Consider the following 8,001-nt stretch of genomic DNA (forward strand, 5'->3'; position numbering starts at 1 on the left):
TCTGGTGGGCACAATCTAATCAGCTTCCAGGGAATATAAAGCAGGCAGAAAAATGTGAAAAGGAGCGAGACTGGCCTAGCCTCCCTGCCTACATCTTCTCCCATGCTGAATACTTCCTGCTCTCAAACATTGGACTCTAAGTTCTTCAGTTCTGGAACTCGGACTGATTCTACTTGCCCCTCAGCTTTTTGACAGCCTATTGTGGGATGTTGTGATCGTGTAAGTTAATACTTAATAAACTTTATATATATATATATATGTATATATGTATACGTGTGTGTGTGTGTATATATCCTATTAGTTATTAACTTACATGATCTTCATATAAGTTCTGTCCCTCTAGGAGTACTTTAACACAGGTCATTTCTTAGCCTGTATGATAAGAGTCTCCCTCCTAATAGAGTCCTTGTGAAGATGCTATTGCAGCCTCTCTTTGGAGTGTCTTCACAATGACCTTATTTTCCCATCAGGCTGCCCCTTCTTGACTCACAGATGAATTCTTCACAGTCATGTTTGCCCCTCTTGTCACAGTTGATTTGAATAGAGGAGGTTACTTGGCCCAATGCGGGCTAATCAATCTCTTTCCCAGGACTTTGGATTTGGTGGAGGGGGTGTTAGTTTCAGCTTCTACACACAGTTCAGGCTTGAACTGAGATACCATAAACCAGGGCGCTGGGTGGTGGCCACAGGCAAGGTGATGTAACAATCCCTGAGGCAGATGGAGCAGAGCAGAGCAGGGAATCTAAGAGCCAAGATCAAGAGAGTGGTTGGGCTTGTTCCTGCTGGCAACAACATTTTTACTCCTACTAGGGCTCAGGTACCTTCTTGTCCCAGATTTCACAAGATAACATTATTCCATTATGAAAACTATGCTATTTTCCCTTAACCACGCTAAGAGAGTTTCTGTTACTTGCAAACAAAGGAGCCTTGACTAAGACACATACTGTGATGGGGGTGAATCAAGAGGATGGAAAAGAGACTATATTATTGTCATCTTGGGTCCTCATTCATGCCTCATTTCAAGGAGGCAAATAGAAATTCAGAAAATTTGAGTACCCAATAGGACAGGGAGCATTTTGTACATTTTTGACTGTAGCTGGAGCTGCTGGTAGGCCTGCCTTTGTGGGAGTTGAGGTCCCTGGTCATATAATGCTTCTTTAGGCTCTAAGGTATCTAATTCTCACATTCAAAAATAATGTTGGCAGAGGGTATTTTTAAATCAGAATTTTGCAATTCCAGCTGACCTTTCTTCAGCAAGCTTAAACATGTAAGTATAGCACCCCATTCAGCTTTCGTGCTTTTCAGTAGTTACTTAATTTTGAGAGTGTATCTGGTGAATATTATGGTTTCTTGGAGGAGAGCTTGAAACCAGAAGTGATGGCTTTCCTAATTATCATTAACTTATAGAGTTTCAAAAGCAATCATAAAAACTATGTTATCCAACTCGTTAATTATACAGACAGGGAAATATGCTAAGTAATGTTAGACGGCTCGTTCTGTGGTCCTTCATTGAGTCCATTTGTGTATTTATATGAAGAATTCCCAAACTTAAAAATTTAGAGAATAGGCTATCAGAGAACACAGAAACCTTTGGACTAAAATATTTGTATGAATACCAAATATTTTTTATAATGCAAAGAAAATGTTTTTGCCTGTCTCTTTATGAATTGAAAGTATTTCTATAACCCTAAGTGTGCCCAAAGAAATATAATTTCTTTGATGGATTGGATGTTATTGATAGGAAGTTAGATAACTCTGAAGATAAAGTATCCATGCACCCATTAATCTTTTTCTCCCTTCTTCCCTTCCTCCTTTCTTTCCTTCCTCCTTCTCTCTCTCTCTCTTCTTACCTTCTTTTCTTCCTTCAAGTTATTATTCACTGAGTACCTACCATGTGCCTAACAATTTCTGAAAGCTGGAGATGCAATAGTAAATGATACACCCTCATGGAATCCTCCCCTTGTGGAGACTCTGCCTTCATGGTGCTTACATTTGAATTGAGAAGAATAGAAAATAGATATGTAAAAAGATATATAAGATAATTATGGATAATAATAAAGTGCTATAAAGAAAATGAAACATGATAATGTGAGATAATAATGGGCTAGGGTGACAGAGTATGTTTTCTTAGAGTAAGAAGGTGACATTTAGTTGATCCACTTATTCTACCCATCTATTATCTACATATTCTCTATATTCTGTGATTACATAAAGCAACAGATGACTCTAACTCACAGAAAACAGTGATTAAATCACTTTCCCTCATGACAGAGTTCATGATTTTAAATCCAGTTTTCTTTCTGTTGCCTCTATTGCCACCTCAAAAGAGGATTGAATTGAAAACTTGTTCTCAAATAATTTGTATTCAATTTGGGGAGAGAAAACACAAATTGTGGGGCAATATGTCAAAGTATGAATTGGTTTCTTCTCTTTCTGCACAATCCTGAACAAATCCCTCCATTTGTATCTCACGGACTTCTCTGATGGGTTCTGTTCTCTCCCCTGGATCCCCCCACACATGGACATGAGACCAATCAGAAACATATCCTGTGAAAACACAACCATTTTTCTGGGAAGCTGCTGGTCAGTGTAAGAGGAAGATTCAGATGCACACTTTTAGCGTTAATTTTCTCAAATTGAGGGGCTAGACTGTAAAATCTTAACTGTTTCTGCATTGGACACCTTCTGTCACCAGTTCTAGCTATAAGGAAACTGAGTCACTGCTTACTTATTGGTCTCATCACAGAATGTTGAATATCACCAATCACCAGGAATCTTCTCTTCTCAAGCATGTGGAAGACAGGTCTATAGTAAAGGTCTGTTCAGATCTGATCTATTCTGTCTGCTGGCCCAGGGGTACGTAAACTCTACAAATAGGAGGGTGGAAGACTCAGGAACTAGACAGATGGTGACATGAAGGGGAAGCTTTGATTATGACTGGGATGGGCAGAATATCTTTTGAAATAATCTTGTTGTATTGTGTATTGTCCTAGTGGCTATCTGTTGCGACCATAATGTCTCATACCAAATCTCCCCACAAACCAGTAGCTTAAAACAATAAGCATTTATTTAGTCTGTTGGTGAGTTAGGCTGGACTTAATTGAATACTTTTGGTCTCAGCTGGGCTCACTCATATGTCTGGTGTTGGGCTTTTGGCTGGTATAAGATTGCTCTTGCTGGAGTTCCTGGGGCTACTCAGCTCTTCACCTGCTTTTCATACAGTAGGCCAGTCCATGAATGTTCTCATGGCAATTGTAGAAGTGTAAGAGTAAGCAAGGTCAGTTTGCAAATCCTTCTCAAGTAAGCATCTTATTGACCAAACAAGTCTCATGACCAATTCAAGTCAGTGTGAAAGAGAACTGCAGATTTACATGGTAAAGGACATGGAGTCAAGAAAAGGTGAAGAATTGGGACCATTAATGTAATCAGTAACATCCACCTTATTCAGGGTTGAAATGTTCATGGTCAGTTATTTACCAAATAGTCTAGGCATAGTTTTAAGGATACATTGGAGTGATGAGAGACTGGAGGCAGGAATCACAGACAGGAACCTGAGAGGGGGACAAGGGCAATGCCTGAATCTGGGTGACTGGGGAAATGGGAAATGGAGGGGTGGGAGACTGTTTGGCTGGGAGGTGGAGGTGGAGAGAAGATGGAGGACAAAAGATGGCCTCTGGAGTCAGTGACCTGGAGGGGCAAGTAACTCACCCATGCCTTGTAGGTGCAAGTCTGGAAATCACTTGTGTAGGAAGAGAGAAGCTTGGTGACGTGGGGAGGTCAGGTGTGTGGGAGAAGGAGCAGCAAGAATACAACATGGTAGGGGCTATGTCTGATTAGAATTGCAAGGCAGGTGGAAGATAATGGCTATGAGTGCTGGGCGGAGGCATAAGCTTGGGCATATTTCAACTTGTACACAATAATTTGGATGCATCATGTTGGAGAATCTGGAGTTTCTCAGGGCCCTAAGGAGGGTGTGTATGTGTTACTAGTGACTCTCCAGGGGTCTCTAGACTGGAGCCTTATCAAAGTGTCATGCTTGTGGAGACCCCTAGGTAGGTGGGAGCATTATGGTATGCCTAGACCATAACTCCCTCCCCCAACCACAGTTGCCAGGCCCTGCTGCAGGTTTAATCAACTACCAAGTTAGTTTTATTTTTATCCCCAGTATCCTGCCCCAGCTCACATTCAGGTGCCCTCTGACTGTCTTTCTTTTTTTTTTTAAGTCCCATCTAATTCCATGAATAATAGCAAAACCTGGCAATCCAGTATGAAGTCAAGCATTCTGAATCTTAATTTATTTTTCTGTTTTTCCAATATAAAGGTCTTCTAAAGACTCACAAAGTGGAAAATATTTTGAATTACTTTCTTTCACTGTTCTTGAATTTCTCAGGATCACCATTGATAACATTTAGAATGATTTCCGGGACACAGCACTAGGCTTAAAATAGTTTGAAGGCTTCTGGGGCAACTCCCTGATATGAGAAGTGATTTGTTACCTGTGTTAAGGGAGAATCGGATGTCATGCTATACAAAGTTAATGAGCAACAACTGTTTTGTAGCTTGAGTGTAGCCCGTACCTCATACCCTAGTTTCTCCTTGCTCCAGAGAGAGCCACAGTGTTGTAGGTAAAATAGAAGTTATTAAATACAGATATTATTTTTTTTAGGTCTTAGATCTGCCCAATCCATCTTTGTCTCCTTTGTCCTTGTGAGGCAACTCCTGCCATTTGAAGTTATCTGAGTCTCTGCAAAGGGCCAAATTGTTTCTGTGGTGTCAAGGAGACTAGAAAATAGAACCTAGACAGCAAAACAAACCCTTTGTGGGAGTGGGTGTGTGCTTGAATGTGGAAAATCTGAAACCACAAAGATTTCCTGCTCCTTCCTGGAGCTGACTTCTGCTGGGTTTTGTGAGGAGACTTGGATGGCTGATGCATTTCTCCTCTCTCCAGTCTAACTTTTAAGCAGCCATTATATAACCACCAGTCATGAAATAACAATGCTTCTATGCCAGTATTTCACAAAGTACAGTCTGTGGGCCTGAGGCATCAGAAGCACTTACGTAAAAATTACTGGGTCTGGGTCCTGGGAATCTACATTTTTAAAATTTAGTATTCATCCCAGGTGATCTCATATTCCCTGATGGATGAGAATATACTATCCTTGGGGGCAAACGTACATTTATTTGTTATTATTCGTATACTTTGGAAGATTATATAGCAGCAGGATCAAATAATGTTTAAAAATATTATCCTTGCTTGTGGCTGTGTAAAACAATTTAAGCTGGCTCCTGACTTTAAGGGTATTATCTCACAGCCATTTTTTGTTTCATGATTGGTTATGTTAGTAGGGAATGACAGAGATAACTAGCTATTTACTTATAATTCATGCTCTGCTTTTCATAGTGTAGAGTTGTTCATGTGAAGTGGCTGCACAGCCATGTACCACATGGCCACTGGCATCCAGGAATGGCCTGTGACTAGTTCTCCCGGTAGAATGAAACTGAAGTGATGTGTGTCCATTTCTTTTCCCCTTTGCCTGGGTGCAGAGGCCCAAGTGAAGGATAAATGAAACCTGGGTCTTTGAATTACCATATATCTACAGTACCTGTTTTGAGCTTTCACTCGGGTTAGAAGTAAGTCTTCATGGTGCTGAGCCACGGAGATTTCGAGGTATCCACAGCTTTTGTTACCCAGATAACTCAGGGGGCTTGGGCTATATACTTAGAGGTTCTAGATGGGAACCATATCCTTTTGCAGCTCAAATTTTAACATGCATGTGGTTTACATAAATCTGGTTCTCTTTTGAGAAGTAGGAATTATCTTTTAGAGAAAAGAGCACCATTCCCAGAATTAGGGAAGCGGGTTCAAGTCCCAGTTCTGCCACTTACTGGCTGTGCAGTTTTAGAGAAATCACTCAATTGCTCCGAGCCTCAGTTTTTTCTGTTATTTAGTGAGGATACTAATACTGTATGAATTGCCTTTGATGGTATGTTTGTGAAGGTCAATTTAGGGGAATGCTTGTGAAAACACTTTGTAATTTATAAAGTTCTAATATACAAATGCAAGAGATGACTTGTTTCTTTTTTTATAGAGTTAGTGCTAAATGCTATTTCTGGCTTTAATTCTTTCATCAGCTTCCTAAGTCTCAGCTTTTTCCCCTAGAAAATGGGGATTTTCTTGGATTACTGTGGTGATAAAATGAGACAATATATGTGATAGTGAAGATCCCAAGACTCAACATATTTCAGGAACTCAGAGGAATGCTGATTTTCTTCCCTGAAGTGCTGTGTGCTCAAGGGAGGCAATTTAGGGAGAGTCCATGTAGGCTGAGGATACATATGAACAGTGTTCGCCTTTGCTTATATTTTACTCACCTCTGTTGATTGGTGGGCTGATTTTCACTGTATCATCCATCCTGTCCTTCCCAGAGCTTGATCATGAGCACACATCAGCGGGAAAGATGACCACAGAGGAGCTAAGGGCTTGTTTATGATATTGTGGGCTTCCATTTCTTCTCCTACAAAGATGGAAACTCGAGTCAGTGTGAGTCTGATGGAGCACTTACTGGAGGCGCTGGCCGGTCGGTTCCCTGACATTCAGGCACCTGGCATTCTGGAGTGCTTTGTCAAGAGTAGTCATTTCCCTTGGAACACTTTGTCTTTTTCTCTCTGTTTTATCTTCACTTGGCTTATTCTTTGCCCCAGAGTCCTTTACTTGGACTGTTCTCAAGCTAATTTACTTACTACAAATTTAAGACATGGAAATCTGGTTTTGCAACACATTTTTAACAAAGGGAATGATACTCTCTTCAGTTTATTTGTATACTGTGCTACCCTTTTCAAAGTGCTTTCACTGGAGTTACTTTATTTGCTCATTATAGGTTTCATAGTCTTCCAGTAACCACTCTTCCTTTTGCTTATCCAAGGTGCATTTATTGGGCAGGTAAAGCTGCTGGGAGGATGAGGTAGAGGGGGTAGGGAACTGAGAGCTAATATTTATTAATTATGCATTTTTGCCAAGCTACTTTTAATGGAGGTTAGTTAATTTAATTCTCTCAATTTTTCTGAGTTATCTCTAGTGCCTAGCCAATACTTATGGGTGTTTAAAGGCTTAGCAACTGTAAAGTTCAACAGAGTTTTAAAAACTTGTTCAAAGTCAAAAAGCTATTTGGTGATGGAAATGGGATTTAAATCCAGGTCTCTTTTTTTCCAAATCCCTTGCTCTTTTCCTGATGTTACTATCTCTAGCAAATGGATCCAGGGACATAATTGCTCTCCAATTAACCTACACATTCAGTTATTTGGGAGCAAAGACACCAACATTTGAGTAGTAAGACAAGGAAAACTTCCTTTTTTCTCTCTCCTTTCCTCCCTTTCTTTCTTCCACAGCATTTTTTGAGTGTCTACTATGTAGCTTCCAGTGTTCCAGGCTCTGAGATTCTACATCCCCATCTTGCAGCTTATATTCTAATGGACGAGCCAGGTAGATAGATAAGTAATTTAATGTGAAGTATTGATAACTGCTAAGAGGAGCAGTGAAGCAGAGGATAACAGTGACGTGTGGTCAGGAAGACCTCCCTGAGGTGACATTGGAGCAGAAATCTGAATGAAAAGAAGGTCTGCCACTGGCGGGGGTTGTGGTGTGGACAGCAAGTGAGAGCTGGCTTAGTGTTTTGTGAGTTCAGAGTATACCTTGGTTGGAGTAAGCACAAGAAGGGTGATGAAGTGAGGCTGGAAAGTTCAGAAAAAGCTTGTGAATACTTTAGATTTTATTATGAATGAGGTTGGAAGCCATTCAAGAATTTTGAGGAAAGAAGTGATAGGATTTGACTTACCATTTAAAAAGACTAACTGTGGATATTGTGTGTGGGTAAGATTACAAGGGGCAAAAGCCTACGCTGGGACCCCAATTCAGAGTCGATGGTAGTTGTCTGCATATGATGATCATGAATGGTATTGAAAAGGAGTACTTCAGCAACATTGCATTCTTTCACTTTCAGTTCT

At 40.4% G+C, this 8,001-nt stretch overlaps 1 long non-coding RNA gene across 1 annotated transcript in view; it reads left to right on the plus strand.

Annotated features, from left to right (window-relative positions):
• The first annotated feature begins 523 nt into the window (after positions 1–523).
• The window catches only part of LOC108529824 (uncharacterized), a 30,164-nt gene continuing 22,686 nt past the window's right edge, over positions 524–8,001 (plus strand). The window contains exon 1 of the long non-coding RNA XR_001885691.1: positions 524–817. This is a non-coding gene — a long non-coding RNA (uncharacterized LOC108529824). The remainder of the gene's footprint in view (positions 818–8,001) is intronic.

The sequence above is a fragment of the Rhinopithecus bieti genome, unplaced genomic scaffold (genome assembly GCF_001698545.2).
Source record: "Rhinopithecus bieti isolate Rb0 unplaced genomic scaffold, ASM169854v2 scaffold_6439, whole genome shotgun sequence".
In the NCBI taxonomy this organism is placed as follows: domain Eukaryota; kingdom Metazoa; phylum Chordata; class Mammalia; order Primates; family Cercopithecidae; genus Rhinopithecus; species Rhinopithecus bieti.